Raw genomic sequence first — 18435 nt, forward strand, 5'->3', positions numbered from 1 at the left:
CTACCCAGCGGGGGAGGGGGGGCACTCATGGTTTCTATGGGCGTGAGGAAGTAGGTTCCAGAGGACAGAATGTGGCCCGGCCGTCTAGTGCCCAATCAGGAAGGTACTTATAGTAGGGTGACCACGTGTCCCAGGACTTTTCTGGCAGCTCTGTCCCGGGTCCCGAGCGCCTTCATTCTGGGGCATTACAGTGTCCCAGAATGAAACTGATGCAACCGTTAGTGATTCTCCACCGATCGATTGCCAATGAGGTCATCCCAGTGGCGTAGCATTGGGGGGGCAGCCGGTACTCTCTCTTGAGATGTGATCCTACGCTTTCTCTCCTCATCAGGAACCTTTCCCTACTGCCTGTACAGGCCGGGTACCCTACTCTGCCAACTCGCAAAATGTGCGCTAAAACTGGCAGTCAGGGTCTTTAATAGTCTCCGCCTGACCCAAGATGGCTGCTCAAGACCACATGGGGGGCAGCATCCAATAGGATGGCTTTCACCAGGAAAACATAGTGGAATCATGTTACTCTTGACTTCCTCTCCAACAACAGTGCTGCTGCAGAAGAGCGCCACCTGCAGCGGAAGAAGCAGACTGCACCTGCCTACAAGCTGTCACTGAGCACTTCAGAGTGTAACTGCCCCTCCCCTCCCCCCCCCCCCCTGTTTTGTAGCCTTATAAATGATGGGCTTTGAATGGGAAGAGAGGGCTGCAGATAAACAGGTACAGCGTATGTAGGAGGATTTGTTTCCTCTCTGTGTATCACCCGAGGCCGGTCACTTCACTGGATATATGGAAGGGTTTACAACCTCCTTAACCACTTACCGACCAGCAATGTAGGACTTCAAGCGGCTATGCCGGGATGATGCCCGCAGGTGCACAGATCATCCCGGGACCGTTTTTTTAGAGCCAACGGTCATCGCTCTTTGAAAAGCAAACCCAGTGGATAACTAGCTGCTGGATTGCTTTTAAAAGCAGTGGGAGGTGATCCCACCCCACCCCCCAGGGGATCCCACCCCCTTTCCGCCACCTTCAGCGGCTTGCTTGGAATCGCCAAAAAATTGCAAAACCCACCAATTTATTCTCTAGGGTCTCTGCTTTAAAAAAAATATATAATGTTTGTGGGCTCTAAGAAATTTTCTAGCAAGAAAAAAAATGATTGTTATATGCAAACAAAAAGTGCCAGAAAATAGTTAAATTAGTTTAAAATCTGATTTATTTTTATATCACCCGCATTCATTTATCCCTCTTGTTGCAATATATCTATTTTTGTGTGTTGAGCGCCCTCTGGTGGTTCTTCTGTATACTGCATTTTGTAAGTACCATAATTCAGGGCTCGAAAATTCAAGTCCTGAGCTACTAGCCAGGCCTCAAGGGTTACTCGCCACCAGTTGCCCCACCCAACCCCTACCTTGCCCCACCCCTAATTCTGTCCCTAATCCCGCCCTCATAAATTATCTCATGAAATGACACTTAAATGTTTTATGCAGAATTAAGTTACAAAAATAAATATTAACAACAACTTTGACCTGTGCCCATTATTGCAGCCTCACTGTGCCCAACATTGCAGCCTCACTGTGCCCAACACTGCAGCCTCACTGTGCCCACCATTGCAGCCTCACTGTGCCCAACACTGCAGCCTCACTGTGCCCAACATTGCAGCCTCACTGTGCCCAACATTGCAGCCTCACTGTGCCCAACACTGCAGCCTCACTGTGCCCAACATTGCAGCCTCACTGTGCACAACATTGCAGCCACAGTGTGCCCCTATTGCAGCCTCACTGTGCCCCCATTGCTGCCTCACTGTGCCCAACATTGCAGCCTCACTGTGCACAACATTGCAGCCACAGTGTGCCCCTATTGCAGCCTCACTGTGCCCCTATTGCAGCCTCACTGTGCCCCCATTGCAGCCTCAGTGTGCCCCCATTGCAGCCTCAGTGTGCCCCTATTGCAGCCTCACTGTGCCCCTATTGCAGCCTCACTGTGCCCCCATTGCAGCCTCAGTGTGCCCCCATTGCAGCCTCACTGTGCCCCTATTGCAGCCTCACTGTGCCCCCATTGCAGCCTCAGTGTGCCCCCATTGCAGCCTCACTGTGCCCCTATTGCAGCCTCACTGTGCCCAACATTGCAGCCTCACTGTGCCCCCCATTGCAGCCTCAGTGTGCCCCCATTGCAGCCTCACTGTGCCCCCATTGCAGCCTCAGTGTGCCCAACATTGCAGCCTCACTGTGCCCAACATTGCAGCCTCACTGTGCCCCCATTGCAGCCTCACTGTGCCCCCATTGCAGCCTCACTGTGCCCCCATTGAGAGCCACGGGATCACAGAGCACGATCAGCACACTGTTACAGCTTACATGAACTTTCCTCCGCTCTGCTCGCCGTCACACGCAGTCCCGCCTCCTCCTGATCCCACGCCTGTGATAAACAGAACACATCCCAGCATTGGACCTGCATTCTGTCTATCACAGGCGCGGGGTTAGGAGGGGGCGGGGCTGTGTGTGACAGCGAGCAGAGCGGAGGAAAGTTCATGTAAGCTGTAACAGCGTGCTATACCGCTCGGTGACCCCGTGGCCCTCCTCTTCCTCCATGCTCTCTTCCACTGGGGCGATCACTGGGAGAACGACTCCTGATCAACCCCCACCCGCCGGCGGTGCCCGCCCCCCCATTCCCAGGCAGCCCAGCTCCTCGCCAGCCCTCATTTTCCACTCGCAAAATGTGAGTAGGTGAGTGGAAAATTTGAAGGCTGCCGTAATTGATGAAAACACTTTTTGGTACTTTTGTCGGAGATCTTTCTCTTGCAGTCACTAGATAACCCCCTTGTCTGGCCATCATCGGCCCGTCAGCTCAGCCCTCTTCACCTAGATCCATCAAATCAACTTAATGCTAAAGATTATTTGTCTAAATGAAGATCGATGAGTGGTTTGCAGGGCCGGGACAAGGAGGGGGCAGGAGGGGAAGCTGCCCTGGGCACTGTGGTATCATGTGAGGGAGGGGCACCATGGGGAGATTGGGGGGAGGGGATTTGTGCTGGGAGGAGGAATTGTGGGGGGGGGGTTGTCAGGGGGTAAGTATTGTTCTAGGAGGGGAAATTTAGGGAGGTATGCTAGGAGTGGTGATTTGGGGGGGGGGGCGGGCGTTGGAGCTGATATGGGGTATATTTGGGGGGATGGGAGGTGGCTTTGTGCTAGGATGAGGATTGGAGGAGGAGAATTTGTGCTGGAAGGGAGGGATTTGAATTGGGGGGGAGGATTTTTGCTCAAAGTTGGCATTTGAGGGGTGGAGGATTTGTGCTAGGAGGGGGGCATTTTTTTAAAGGGGGGGTTGTGCTAGGGGCATATGGGGGAGAGAGAGAGAGGATTTGAGCTGGGGGGTTTTGGGGGGGCACTAAGATTTTTGCTGGGGGGGATTTTAGTAGGGGGTGGATTTGTACTGGGAGGAGGAATTTATGCTTAGGGAGTAAGCATGCAGATTAGTGCTCAATTTTTCTTTTTTTTTTTTTTTTTGAGAGGAGGGGATTTTTGCTGACACATAATGCTCATACATCTTGGGGGGGGGGGGGGGGGGCACACAATTTAGTCTAGTCGCCCTGGGCTCTAGATGACCTTGTCTCGGCACTGGTGGTTTGGTAAGAATGATATGCCCATTGCTGCAGGTGTACATGATGTTTTGGTTACATGATATTTATTGTTTTGTTATTCTACGTGGTTTCAAGAATTTGCTTCCTCCTGAAGAAGCCCAATTAGGCGAAACATGTTGGGACTGGTAATATCTTTATATCTTTTTTTGAAATGAGGACAATCAGACTGTGCTGAATTCAAACATTGTTTTTATTTGGAATATTTTATATATATTTTATATCTGTAACTCTTGTAATATTAAACTCTAATTAATCTTGTAATATTTTTTAACAGTTTATTTAGTTGTCAGTTCGAATGTCGTTCTCAGCACCTTTAAAATCCCTGATTTACATTTTTTGTAGTAGACTTCTTCAATTTGGGATGTGGTGCAGATACACCATTCTATTAACTGCCCATACTCAATCACAATGAATGCCAGCCGACGAAGGTCCCCACCCGACAAAGGCTCCCCCCATGTGACAGCTCCGTCGCCTCCCGTGGCTAAATAAACTAAGGGGTGACGTCACCGCGTGGCCCCACCTCTTGTGACGTCATAGATTCGGGCATGCTAGGTCGATGACGTTACAAGGGGGCGGGGTCACCCCCCATGTTGAGGGAATGTGGCCTACTATGGTTCAGTCATAAAGGGTTGAGCTTCTCTAGCTCGGCCCTCTTTGCATCTCTGAGCCTCTAAGGGCTGCAACTTGAACACACATTAAAGCGCCTACTGCTTCAACGTGCTATTTTGATGCTTCGTTGATGCTTTTTTGAAGCTTTAATGAAGCTTGGAAGATGCCCTGTGTGTGCATGTTGATTTTCTATTTGTTTTAAAGGGGCCCAGTAGAGCCCCAGCTCATTAATACCCCCACTCAGCAGATCTCCAGCTCATTAGTACCCCTGTTCAGCAGATCCCCAGCCTGTTAGTACCCTCGTTCAGCAGATCCCATGCTCAGAAGTACCCCAAGCTTTGCTGACCCCCCACTTAGTAGTAACCCAAGCTCTGCTTATCCCCCATTCAGTAGTAACCCCAGCAGTACGGATCTCCCACTCAGTAGTCACCCTCAGGTTTGCTGATCCCCCACTCAGCACTGCGGATCTCGCACACAGTGGTCACCCTCAACTCTGCTAATCCCCCACTCAGCATTGCGGATCTCGCACTCAATAGTAACACCCAGCCCTGCTGATCCCCCACTTAATAGTAGCCCCCAGCTCTGCTGAACCCCCAGCTCACTGAGTCTCTGGTTTGCTGGTCCTCCTCTCTGTCTGGTCTCCACTCACCTCCTGCTATATTGCTCCCACACTGCACACCACGTGTGACATTGCTAGTTTCTCCTGCTCCGGTCCCTCAGCTCTGCTGATCCTCTGCTCCTCAGTCCTCTCTCTCCAGTCCCTGCTAACCTTACTCTATAGCGTTCCCATGTTGCACACCACGCGTGCTGTCTGCTAGTTACTCCGCTCCAGTCCGGACCCCGCTCACCTTCCTGCTGCTCCATGCTGCATACCAGATGTGACATCTGCACCAGACACTCCCACAATATATACACATGAACTGCCAACAGTCTCTGGTAGTCTCCTGTAGCGGTCTGGCGGGTGGCGGTCTCTGGTGTCCCCCTGTAGGGTGGTGGAGGTCTCTGGTTGCAGCCTCTGGTAGTCTCCTGTAGGGTGGCGCCGGTCTCTGGTTGTCCCCTGTAGGGTGGTGGCAGTCTCTGGTTGTCCCCTGTAGAGGGTGGTGGTCTCTGGTGTCCCCCTGTAGGGTGGTGGCAGTCTCTGGTTGTCCCCTGTCGGGTGGTTGCAGTCTCTGGTTGTCCCCTGTAGGGGGTGGTGGTCTCTGGTGTCCCCCTGTAGGGTGGTGGCAGGCTCTAGTTGTCTCCTGTAGGGGGTGGTGATCTCTGGTGTCCCCCTGTAGGGTGGTGACAGTCTCTGGTTGCAGTCTCTGGTAGTCTCCTGTAGGGTGGTCTCGGTCTCTGGTTGTCCCCCGTAGGGGATGGTGGTCTCTGGTGTCCCCCTGTAGGGTGGTGACGGTCTCTGGTGTCCCCTTGTAGGGTAGTGTCAGTCTCTGATTGTCCCCTGTAGGGGATGGTGGTCTCTGGTTGTCCCCGGTAGGGGGTGGTGGTCTCTGGTGTCCCCCTGTAGGGTGGCGGCGGTCTCTCGTTCCCCCCTGTAGGGGGTGATGGTCTCTGGTTGTCCCCTGTAGGGGGTGGTGGTCTCTGGTGTTCCCCTGTAGGGTGGTGGCAGTCTCGGGTGTCCTCCTGTAGGGTGGAGGCAGTCTCTGGTTGCAGTCTCTGGTAGTCTCCTGTAGGGTGGTGGTGGTCTCTGGTGTCCCCCTGTAGAGAGTGGTGGTCTCTGGTTGTCCCCTGTAGGTTGGTGGCGGTCTCTGGTGTCCCCCTGTAGGGTGGTGGTCTCTGGTGTCCCCCTGTAGGGTGGTGGCTGTCTCTGGTTGTCCCCTGTAGGGTGGTGGCAGTCTCTGGTTGTCCCCTGTAGGGGGTGGTGGTCTCTGGTGTCCCCCTGTAGGGTGGTAAAAGTCTCTGGTAGTCTCCTGTAGGGTGGTGTGAGTCTCTGGTGTCCCCCTGTAGGGTGGCGGCGGTCTCTGGTTATCCCCTGTAGGGGGTGGTGGTCTCTGGTTGTCCCCTGTAGGGGGTGGTGGTCTCTGGTTATCCCCTGTAGGGGGTGGTGGTCTCTGGTTGTCCCCTGTAGGGTGGTGGCGGTCTCTGGTTGCAGTCTCTAGTAGTCTCCTGTAGGGTGGTGGCGGTCTTTGGTGTCCCCCTGTAGAGGGTGGTGGTCTCTGGTTGTCCCCTGTAGGGTGGTGGCGGTCTCTGGTTGCAGTCTCTGGTGTCTCCCTGTAGGAGATGGTGGTCTCTGGTTGCCCCCTGTAGGGTGGTGGCAGTCTCTGGTTGTCTCCTGTAGGGGGTGGTGGTCTCTGGTGTCCCCCTGTAGGGTGGTGTCGGTCTCTGATTGCCCCTGTATGTGGTGGTGGTCTCTGGTTGTCCCCAGTAGGGGGTGGTGGTGTCTGGTGTCCCCCTGTAGGGTGGCGGCAGTCTCTCGTTGCAGTCTCTGGTAGTCTCCTGTAGGGTGGTGGCTGTCTCTGGTTGCCCCCTGTAGGGGGGGTGGTGTCTGGTTATCCCCTGTAGGGGGTGGGGGTCTCTGGTTGTCCCCTGTAGAGGGTGGTGGTCTCTGGTGTCCCCCTGTAGGGTGGTGGCAGTCTCTAGTGCCCCCCTGTAGGGTGGTGGCAGTCTCCTGTCTCTGGTTGTCCCCTATAGAGTGGTGGTCTCTGGTTGTCCTATGTAGGGTGGTGGTCTCTGGTTGTCCTATGTAGGGTGGTGGTCTCTGGTGTCCCCTGTAGGGTGGTGGTCTGTGGTTGTCCCCTATAGGGTGGTGGTCTCTGGTTGTCCTATGTAGGGTGGTGGTCTCTGGTTGTCCTATGTAGGGTGGTGGTCTCTGGTTGTCCTATGTAGGGTGGTGGTCTCTGGTGTCCCCTGTAGGGTGGTGTCTGGTTGTCCCCTATACTCTGGTTGTCCTATGTAGGGTGGTGGTCTCTGGTGTCCCCTGTAGGGTGGTGTCTGGTTGTCCCCTATACTCTGGTTGTCCTATGTAGGGTGGTGGTCTCTGGTTGTCCTATGTAGGGTGGTGGTCTCTGGTTGTCCTATGTAGGGTGGTGGTCTCTGGTTGTCCTATGTAGGGTGGTGGTCTCTGGTTATCCCTGTAGGGTGGTAGTCTCTGGTTGTCCCCTATAGGGTGGTGGTCTCTGGTTGTTCCATGTAGGGTGGTGGTGTCTGGTTGTCCCCTGTAGGGTGGGAGTCTCTGGTGTCCCCCTGTAGGGTGGTGGCGTCTGGTTGTCCCCTGTAGGGTGGTGGTCTCTGGTTGTCCCCTGTAGGAAATGGTGGTCTTTGGTGACCCCATGTAGGCTTCTGGCTGTCCTGTGTGACCCCCGCCCCTCACATCTGAATAAGTGATAAGAATAATACTGTAATGGTAAGTGACAATGACAGTACAGAACGGGGGGCACAGCGCCATCTGCAGGCTGGAGGAGTCACCTGATCAGGAGGCTCATTGATCCCCATCCTCAGTCTAGCTGGGAGCGGTGTGACGGTTAGCGGTGTGACGGTTAGCGGTGAGACGGTTTGCGGTGTGACGGTTTGCGGTGCTCACCTGTCAACGTTCCTAGCTGTTGGAGGGAGACTTGGAATAAAGCCAACATTTTGTTATTTTTGGGTGGAGTACGGTTGGGACGGTTTTGGTGTTTTTTTATTCTTCTTGTGTCCTGTTGGGGGGGGGCACTTCCTGTCTGTTTAGATATGAACATTTTCTGAGGTGTCCCCAATGGAAGATTTCCCCTCACTTCCTGTTTTGGTGACAACGCACCATTTAGGGTTTTCCATGATTTCCTGTCCAGTAGACATAGCAGGAAGTAAGGGGGGAAGTTGTCACCAGAACTGGTGTCCCTATTGGAGGATTTCACTTCCTGTTGTGGTGACAACTCCCTGGTTTGGGTGTCCCCTCACTTCCTGGCAGTAGATGGGGGTCTCACACACTGACTCAGGGTTACCATGGAGATGTGTCAGCTCAGTCATGATCAGCTGACCGCACAGGCCCCGCCCACCCGCGGAGGATGCCGGGACTTGCAGTGTCTCAGGTGTCAGGGGAGGGGTTTGGTTCGGGATACGCCCTGATTGAATCGAAGCTCCGCCTCCTGTGAAGAACGCGTCTCTCGCTGTCTGCCCTTGGATGGGCGGTGTGGAGGCGTGTCCTGTGTCACAATAGGGCGGGGCATCGGAGGCATTCTCCTGTACTATGGGACGGGCGGGGAAAGAGGAGGGGCTATACATGTTTGGGGGGCGGTGACGGGGTGGGGTTGGGAACTCCCAGCATTCCTCGCTTCTTCCGGGAGGTCAGCTGACGCAGCGGGCAGGATGGAGGCCGTGCCGCGGATGCCGATGATCTGGCTGGACCTGAAGGAGGCCGGAGACTTCCCCTTCCACAGCCCCGTCCGCCAGGTGAGGGGGAGGAGCCTGACACCCCTGTGTGGGCGGGGCATGTCACCCCTGTGTGGGCGGGGCGTCTTTCTAGAGTTCAGGGGGTGTCTGTGTGATGTCATTGTGGTGTGGGAATGTCTGTGGGGTGTCCTAGTGTGGGGTGTGGGTATATATCAGTGGGGTGTGGGTATATATCAGAGGGGTGTGGGTATATATCAGTGGGGTGTCATATTGTGGGGTGTGGGTATATATCTGTGGGGTGAGGGTATATATCAGAGGGGTGTGGGTATATATCAGAGGGGTGTGGGTATATATCAGAGGGGTGTCGGAGTGTGGGGTGAGGGTATATATCAGTGGGGTGTGGGTATATATCAGTGGGGTGTCATATTGTGGGGTGTGGGTATATATCTGTGGGGTGAGGATATATATCAGAGGGGTGTGGGTATATATCTGTGGGGTGAGGGTATATATCAGAGGGGTGTGGGTATATATCAGAGGGGTGTCGGAGTGTGGGGTGTGGGTATATATCTGTGGGGTGTCGGAGTGTGGGGTGTGGGTATATATCAGAGGGGTGTCGGAGTGTGGGGTGTGGGTATATATCTGTGGGGTGAGGATATATATCAGAGGGGTGTGGGTATATATCTGTGGGGTGAGGGTATATATCAGAGGGGTGTGGGTATATATCAGAGGGGTGTCGGAGTGTGGGGTGTGGGTATATATCTGTGGGGTGTCGGAGTGTGGGGTGTGGGTATATATCAGAGGGGTGTCGGAGTGTGGGGTGAGGGTATATATCAGTGGGGTGTCGGTATATATCAGAGGGGTGAGGGTATATATCAGTGGGGTGTCGGTATATATCAGAGGGGTGTGGGTATATATCAGTGGGGTGTCGGAGTGTGGGGTGTGGGTATATATCTGTGGGGTGAGGGTATATATCAGAGGGGTGTGGGTATATATCAGAGGGGTGTCGGAGTGTGGGGTGAGGGTATATATCAGTGGGGTGTCGGAGTGTGGGGTGTGGGTATATATCTGTGGGGTGAGGGTATATATCAGAGGGGTGTGGGTATATATCAGAGGGGTGTCGGAGTGTGGGGTGAGGGTATATATCAGTGGGGTGTGGGTATATATCAGTGGGGTGTGGGTATATATCAGTGGGGTGTCGGAGTGTGGGGTGTGGGTATATATCTGTGGGGTGAGGATATATATCAGAGGGGTGTGGGTATATATCTGTGGGGTGAGGGTATATATCAGAGGGGTGTCGGAGTGTGGGGTGAGGGTATATATCAGTGGGGTGTCGGAGTGTGGGGTGAGGGTATATATCAGTGGGGTGTCGGAGTGTGGGGTGTGGGTATATATCTGTGGGGTGAGGGTATATATCAGAGGGGTGTGGGTATATATCAGTGGGGTGTCGGAGTGTGGGGTGTGGGTATATATCTGTGGGGTGTGGGTATATATCAGTGGGGTGTGGGTATATATCTGTGGGGTGTCGGTATATATCAGAGGGGTGTGGGTATATATCAGTGGGGTGAGGGTATATATCAGAGGGGTGTCGGAGTGTGGGGTGTGGGTATATATCAGAGGGGTGTCGGAGTGTGGGGTGAGGGTATATATCAGAGGGGTGTCGGAGTGTGGGGTGTGGGTATATATCAGTGGGGTGTCGGAGTGTGGGGTGTGGGTATATATCAGAGGGGTGTGGGTATATATCAGAGGGGTGTGGGTATATATCAGAGGGGTGTGGGTATATATCAGAGGGGTGTCGGAGTGTGGGGTGTGGGTATATATCAGAGGGGTGTCGGAGTGTGGGGTGAGGGTATATATCAGTGGGGTGTCGGAGTGTGGGGTGTGGGTATATATCAGAGGGGTGTGGGTATATATCAGAGGGGTGTGGGTATATATCAGAGGGGTGTGGGTATATATCAGAGGGGTGTCGGAGTGTGGGGTGTGGGTATATATCTGTGGGGTGAGGGTATATATCAGAGGGGTGTCGGAGTGTGGGGTGAGGGTATATATCAGAGGGGTGTCGGAGTGTGGGGTGTGGGTATATATCTGTGGGGTGAGGGTATATATCAGAGGGGTGTGGGTATATATCAGAGGGGTGTCGGAGTGTGGGGTGAGGGTATATATCAGTGGGTTGTCGGAGTGTGGGGTGAGGGTATATATCAGTGGGGTGTCGGAGTGTGGGGTGTGGGTATATATCTGTGGGGTGTGGGTATATATCTGTGGGGTGTGGGTATATATCTGTGGGGTGTGGGTATATATCTGTGGGGTGTGGGTATATATCTGTGGGGTGTGGGTATATATCTGTGGGGTGTGGGTATATATCTGTGGGGTGTGGGTATATATCTGTGGGGTGTGGGTATATATCAGAGGGGTGTGGGTATATATCAGTGGGGTGAGGGTATATATCAGAGGGGTGTGGGTATATATCAGTGGGGTGTCATATTGTGGGGTGTGGGTATATATCAGTGGGGTGTCGGAGTGTGGGGTGTCAGTATATATCATTGGGGTGTCACTGATCTCCATTCCACCCCCCAAAAGGTGCCGAGTGTGTCATCAGAGGAGGCCGACAATCAGAGTTTCCCCCTTTTGGGCGGAGCTTCACTTTAATGACTCATCAGCTGTCAGCGGACTTTCCCACCAACAGCTGAATGTAAAAAAAAAAAAAAAAGACATCAATGAAGATGAAGAAAATAAAACAGTGTCGTCCCCCCCCCCCCCCAATCCTCACCAAATTTATTTTTAAATATTTTTTTCTTAATTTTTATTGCCAGCATTTATTTTTTTTTCTACTTTCATCTGTCTGTGGGGAATCCCGCTGACAGCTGATGACTCATCGGTTGTTAAGGCCGCCTGCTCCCTAACAACCAGCTAATGACAACCTGTGGTAAGGATACCGGCTGTCGCAGGCTTTCTACTACTACCATATCACATGACTTCATCAAATAACTCCTGTGGTATTTTAGTTGCGGTTTTGTTTTGTGAATACCAAAAAACGTTTTGAAAAACGCTGTTTTGCAGTTTATTAGTGACGGTCACCATGGAGATGAATGGCGGTGATGAAGTGGGAGGTCCCCCTTTTTATGGGCGGTACACAGGACATCTGTCTGTAGTGGGACATGTAACCCCTTGTTGGGTGCCCCCCTGTGGTGCGCTCCCCTGTGTGTTCCAGTAGTGTGGGGGTTGGAGATAGGTGGGGGGGGGTCTCGGTCTGTAGGGTTGGAGATGGGGGGGGGGTCTTGTTCTGTAGGGTTGGAGATGGGAGGGGGGGGTCTCGGTCTGTAGGGTTGGAGATGGGGGGGGGGGGGTCTCGGTCTGTAGGGTTGGAGATGGGGGGGGGGGGGTCTCGGTCTGTAGGGTTGGAGATGGGGGGGGGGGGGGGTCTCGGTCTGTAGGGTTGGAGATGGGGGGGAGGTCTTGGTCTGTAGGGTTGGAGATGGGGGGGGGGGTCTCGGTCTGTAGGGTTGGAGATGGGGGGGGGGGGGGTCTTGGTCTGTAGGGTTGGAGATGGGGGGGGGGTCTTGGTCTGTGGGGTTGGAGATGGGGGGGGGGGTCTCGGTCTGTAGGGTTGGAGATGGGGGGGAGGTCTTGGTCTGTGGGGTTGGAGATGCGGGTGGGGGGGTCTCGGTCTGTAGGGTTGGAGATGGGGGGGGGGGTCTCGGTCTGTAGGGTTGGAGATGGGGGGGGGGGGGGTCTCGGTCTGTAGGGTTGGAGATGGGGGGGGGGTCTCGGTCTGTAGGGTTGGAGATGGGGGGGGGGGTCTCGGTCTGTAGGGTTGGAGATGGGGGGGGGGGGGGGTCTTGGTCTGTGCTGTTGGAGATGGGAGGGAGGTCTCGGTCTGTAGGGTTGGAGATGAGGGGGAGGTCTCGGTCTGTAGGGTTGGAGATGGGGGGGAGGTCTCGGTCTGTAGGGTTGGAGATGGGGGGGAGGTCTCGGTCTGTAGGGATGGGGATGGGGGGGGGTCTCGGTCTGTAGGGATGGAGATTGGGGGGGAGTCTCGGTCTGTGGGGGTGGGAGATGGGGGGGGGGGGGTCTCGGTCTGTAGGGTTGGAGATGGAGTGGGGGGGTCTCGGTTTTTGGGGGATGGAGATGGGGGGGGGGAAGGTCTCGGTCTATGGGGTCGTCTCTGGCTGATAATCTCCTCTTTCTATTTGCAGTTTGTCCTGAAGAACTACGGGGAGAACCCCGACGCCTACACTGAGGAGCTGAAGAAGCTGGATCAGCTCAGACAGGTAGAGTTCCTCCATATCACTGACTGCTGATCCCAGGGGAGTTCCTATGGGTAATCTGTATTGTGGGGGGGAGGGCGGGGGGCAGCTGGGTAATCAGGACAGACAGGGAGATGCCCTCATTAACATGGCAGGTCTGGTAACCCCCCCCCTTTTTAGGGTATTTCTGGTCTTTGGTGGCCCTGCTGCCGGTGGTTCCCTGGTGGTCCCCCTGTAGGGGTGCTGCCGGTGGTTCCCTGGTGGTCCCCCTGTAGGGGTGCTGCCGGTGGTTCCCTGGTGGCCCCCTGTGGGGGTCGTGGTGGTTCCCTGGTGGTCCCCCTGTAGGGGTGCTGCTGGTGGTTCCCTGGTGGCCCCCTGTGGGGGTGTTGCCGGTGGTTCCCTGGTGGTCCCCCTGTAGGGGTGCTGCCGGTGGTTCCCTGGTGGTCCCCCTGTAGGGGTGCTGCTGGTGGTCCCCCTGTAGGGGTGCTGCCGGTGGTTCCCTGGTGGTCCCCCTGTAGGGGTGCTGCCGGTGGTTCCCTGGTGGCCCCCTGTGGGGGTCGTGGTGGTTCCCTGGTGGTCCCCCTGTAGGGGTGCAGCTGGTGGTTCCCTGGTGGCCCCCTGTGGGGGGGGGGTGGTGGTGCTGCTGGTGGCTCCCTTTAGGGGTGCTGCCGGTTCCCTGGCTTGGTTTGTGCTCTGACATGCACTGTTACCTGTGGGACCTTCTATAGACAGGTGTGTGCCTTTCCAAATCATGTCCAATCAACTGAATTTACCACAGGTGGACTCCAATCAAGTTGTAGAAACATCTCAAGGATGATCAGTGAAAACAGGAGGAACCTGAGCTCAATTCTGAGTGTCATGGCAAAGGCTGTTATACTTATGTACATGGGAGGAGTCTGTGATACTTCTGTACATGGGAGGAGTCTGTGATACTTCTGTACATGGGAGGAGTCTGTGATACTTCTGTACATGGGAGGAGTCTGTGATACTTCTGTACATGGGAGGAGTCTGTGATACTTCTGTACATGGGAGGAGTCTGTGATACTTCTGTACATGGGAGGAGTCTGTGATACTTCTGTACATGGGAGGAGTCTGTGATACTTCTGTACATGGGAGGAGTCTGTGATACTTCTGTACATGGGAGGAGCCTGTGATACTTATGTACATGGGAGGAGCCTGTGATCCTTATGTACATGGGAGGAGCCTGTGATACTTGTGTACATGGGAGGAGCCTGTGATACTTGTGTACATGGGAGGAGTCTGTGATACTTATGTACGTGGGAGGAGTCTGTGATACTTATGTACGTGGGAGGAGTCTGTGATACTTATGTACGTGGGAGGAGTCTGTGATACTTATGTACGTGGGAGGAGTCTGTGATACTTATGTACGTGGGAGGAGTCTGTGATACTTGTGAACGTGGGAGGAGTCTGTGATACTTGTGTACGTGGGAGGAGTCTGTGATACTTGTGTACGTGGGAGGAGTCTTTATTCTTGTGTACGTGGGAGGAGTCTTTATTCTTGTGTACGTGGGAGGAGTCTTTATTCTTGTGTACGTGGGAGGAGTCTTTATTCTTGTGTACGTGGGAGGAGTCTTTATTCTTGTGTACGTGGGAGGAGTCTTTATTCTTGTGTACGTGGGAGGAGTCTTTATTCTTGTGTACGTGGGAGGAGTCTTTATTCTTGTGTACGTGGGAGGAGTCTTTATTCTTGTGTACGTGGGAGGAGTCTTTATTCTTGTGTACGTGGGAGGAGTCTTTATTCTTGTGTACGTGGGAGGAGTCTTTATTCTTGTGTACGTGGGAGGAGTCTTTATTCTTGTGTACGTGGGAGGAGTCTTTATTCTTGTGTACGTGGGAGGAGTCTTTATTCTTGTGTACGTGGGAGGAGTCTTTATTCTTGTGTACGTGGGAGGAGTCTTTATTCTTGTGTACGTGGGAGGAGTCTTTATTCTTGTGTACGTGGGAGGAGTCTTTATTCTTGTGTACGTGGGAGGAGTCTTTATTCTTGTGTACGTGGGAGGAGTCTTTATTCTTGTGTACGTGGGAGGAGTCTTTATTCTTGTGTACGTGGGAGGAGTCTTTATTCTTGTGTACGTGGGAGGAGTCTTTATTCTTGTGTACGTGGGAGGAGTCTTTATTCTTGTGTACGTGGGAGGAGTCTTTATTCTTGTGTACGTGGGAGGAGTCGTTATTCTTGTGTACGTGGGAGGAGTCGTTATTCTTGTGTACGTGGGAGGAGTCGTTATTCTTGTGTACGTGGGAGGAGTCGTTATTCTTGTGTACGTGGGAGGAGTCGTTATTCTTGTGTACGTGGGAGGAGTCGTTATTCTTGTGTACGTGGGAGGAGTCGTTATTCTTGTGTACGTGGGAGGAGTCGTTATTCTTGTGTACGTGGGAGGAGTCGTTATTCTTGTGTACGTGGGAGGAGCCTGTGATATTTATGTACGTGGGAGGAGCCTGTGATACTTCTGTACGTGGGAGGAGCCTGTGATACTTCTGTTCGTGGGAGGAGCCTGTGATACTTCTGTACGTGGGAGGAGCCTGTGATACTTCTGTACGTGGGAGGAGCCTGTGATACTTCTGTACGTGGGAGGAGCCTGTGATACTTCTGTACGTGGGAGGAGCCTGTGATACTTCTGTACGTGGGAGGAGCCTGTGATACTTCTGTACGTGGGAGGAGTCTGTGATACTTATGTACGTGGGAGGAGTCTGTGATACTTATGTACGTGGGAGGAGTCTGTGATACTTATGTACGTGGGAGGAGTCTGTGATACTTATGTACGTGGGAGGAGTCTGTGATACTTATCTACGTGGGAGGAGTCTGTGATACTTATCTACGTGGGAGGAGTCTGTGATACTTATCTACGTGGGAGGAGTCTGTGATACTTATCTACGTGGGAGGAGTCTGTGATACTTATCTACGTGGGAGGAGTCTGTGATACTTATCTACGTGGGAGGAGTCTGTGATACTTATGTACGTGGGAGGAGTCTTTATTCTTATGTACGTGGGAGGTGTCTTTATTCTTATGTACGTGGGAGGAGTCTTTATTCTTATGTACGTGGGAGGAGTCTTTATTCTTATGTACGTGGGCGGAGCCTGTGATACTTATCTACGTGGGCGGAGCCTGTGATACTTATCTACGTGGGCGGAGCCTGTGATACTTATGTACGTGGGCGGAGCCTGTGATACTTATGTACGTGGGCGGAGCCTGTGATACTTATGTACGTGGGCGGAGCCTGTGATACTTATGTACGTGGGCGGAGCCTGTGATACTTATGTACGTGGGAGGAGTCTTTATTCTTATGTACGTGGGAGGTGTCTTTATTCTTATGTACGTGGGAGGAGTCTTTATTCTTATGTACGTGGGAGGAGTCTTTATTCTTATGTACGTGGGCGGAGCCTGTGATACTTATCTACGTGGGCGGAGCCTGTGATACTTATCTACGTGGGCGGAGCCTGTGATACTTATCTACGTGGGCGGAGCCTGTGATACTTATCTACGTGGGCGGAGCCTGTGATACTTATGTACGTGGGCGGAGCCTGTGATACTTATGTACGTGGGAGGAGCCTGTGATACTTATGTATGTGGGAGGAGCCTGTGATACTTATGTATGTGGGAGGAGCCTGTGATACTTCTGTACGTGGGAGGAGCCTGTGATACTTCTGTTCGTGAGAGGAGCCTGTGATACTTCTGTTCGTGAGAGGAGTCTGTGATACTTCTGTACGTGGGAGGAGCCTGTGATACTTATGTACGTGGGAGGAGTCTTTATTCTTATGTACGTGGGAGGTGTCTTTATTCTTATGTACGTGGGAGGAGTCTTTATTCTTATGTACGTGGGAGGAGTCTTTATTCTTATGTACGTGGGAGGAGTCTTTATTCTTATGTACGTGGGCGGAGCCTGTGATACTTATCTACGTGGGCGGAGCCTGTGATAGTTATCTACGTGGGCGGAGCCTGTGATACTTATGTACGTGGGCGGAGCCTGTGATACTTATGTACGTGGGCGGAGCCTGTGATACTTATGTACGTGGGCGGAGCCTGTGATACTTATGTACGTGGGAGGAGTCTTTATTCTTATGTACGTGGGAGGTGTCTTTATTCTTATGTACGTGGGAGGAGTCTTTATTCTTATGTACGTGGGAGGAGTCTTTATTCTTATGTACGTGGGCGGAGCCTGTGATACTTATCTACGTGGGCGGAGCCTGTGATACTTATCTACGTGGGCGGAGCCTGTGATACTTATGTACGTGGGCGGAGCCTGTGATACTTATGTACGTGGGCGGAGCCTGTGATACTTATGTACGTGGGCGGAGCCTGTGATACTTATGTATGTGGGAGGAGCCTGTGATACTTATGTATGTGGGAGGAGCCTGTGATACTTATGTATGTGGGAGGAGCCTGTGATACTTATGTATGTGGGAGGAGCCTGTGATACTTCTGTTCGTGAGAGGAGCCTGTGATACTTCTGTTCGTGAGAGGAGCCTGTGATACTTCTGTACGTGGGAGGAGCCTGTGATACTTATGTACGTGGGAGGAGTCTTTATTCTTATGTACGTGGGAGGAGTCTTTATTCTTATGTACGTGGGAGGAGTCTTTATTCTTATGTACGTGGGAGGAGTCTTTATTCTTATGTACGTGGGAGGAGTCTTTATTCTTATGTACGTGGGAGGAGTCTTTATTCTTATGTACGTGGGAGGAGTCTGTGATACTTATCTACGTGGGCGGAGCCTGTGATACTTATCTACGTGGGCGGAGCCTGTGATACTTATGTACGTGGGCGGAGCCTGTGATACTTATGTACGTGGGCGGAGCCTGTGATACTTATGTACGTGGGAGGAGTCTTTATTCTTATGTACGTGGGAGGTGTCTTTATTCTTATGTACGTGGGAGGAGTCTTTATTCTTATGTACGTGGGAGGAGTCTTTATTCTTATGTACGTGGGCGGAGCCTGTGATACTTATCTACGTGGGCGGAGCCTGTGATACTTATCTACGTGGGCGGAGCCTGTGATACTTATCTACGTGGGCGGAGCCTGTGATACTTATGTACGTGGGCGGAGCCTGTGATACTTATGTACGTGGGCGGAGCCTGTGATACTTATGTACGTGGGCGGAGCCTGTGATACTTATGTATGTGGGAGGAGCCTGTGATACTTATGTATGTGGGAGGAGCCTGTGATACTTATGTATGTGGGAGGAGCCTGTGATACTTATGTATGTGGGAGGAGCCTGTGATACTTCTGTTCGTGAGAGGAGCCTGTGATACTTCTGTTCGTGAGAGGAGCCTGTGATACTTCTGTACGTGGGAGGAGCCTGTGATACTTATGTACGTGGGAGGAGTCTTTATTCTTATGTACGTGGGAGGAGTCTTTATTCTTATGTACGTGGGAGGAGTCTTTATTCTTATGTACGTGGGAGGAGTCTTTATTCTTATGTACGTGGGAGGAGTCTTTATTCTTATGTACGTGGGAGGAGTCTTTATTCTTATGTACGTGGGAGGAGTCTGTGATACTTATCTACGTGGGCGGAGCCTGTGATACTTATCTACGTGGGTGGAGCCTGTGATACTTATCTACGTGGGCGGAGCCTGTGATACTTCTGTTCGTGAGAAGAGCCCGTGATACTTCTGTACATGGGAGGAGCCTGTGATACTTCTG

This window comes from Aquarana catesbeiana, linkage group LG05 (assembly GCF_042186555.1).
Source record: "Aquarana catesbeiana isolate 2022-GZ linkage group LG05, ASM4218655v1, whole genome shotgun sequence".
NCBI lineage: Eukaryota > Metazoa > Chordata > Amphibia > Anura > Ranidae > Aquarana > Aquarana catesbeiana.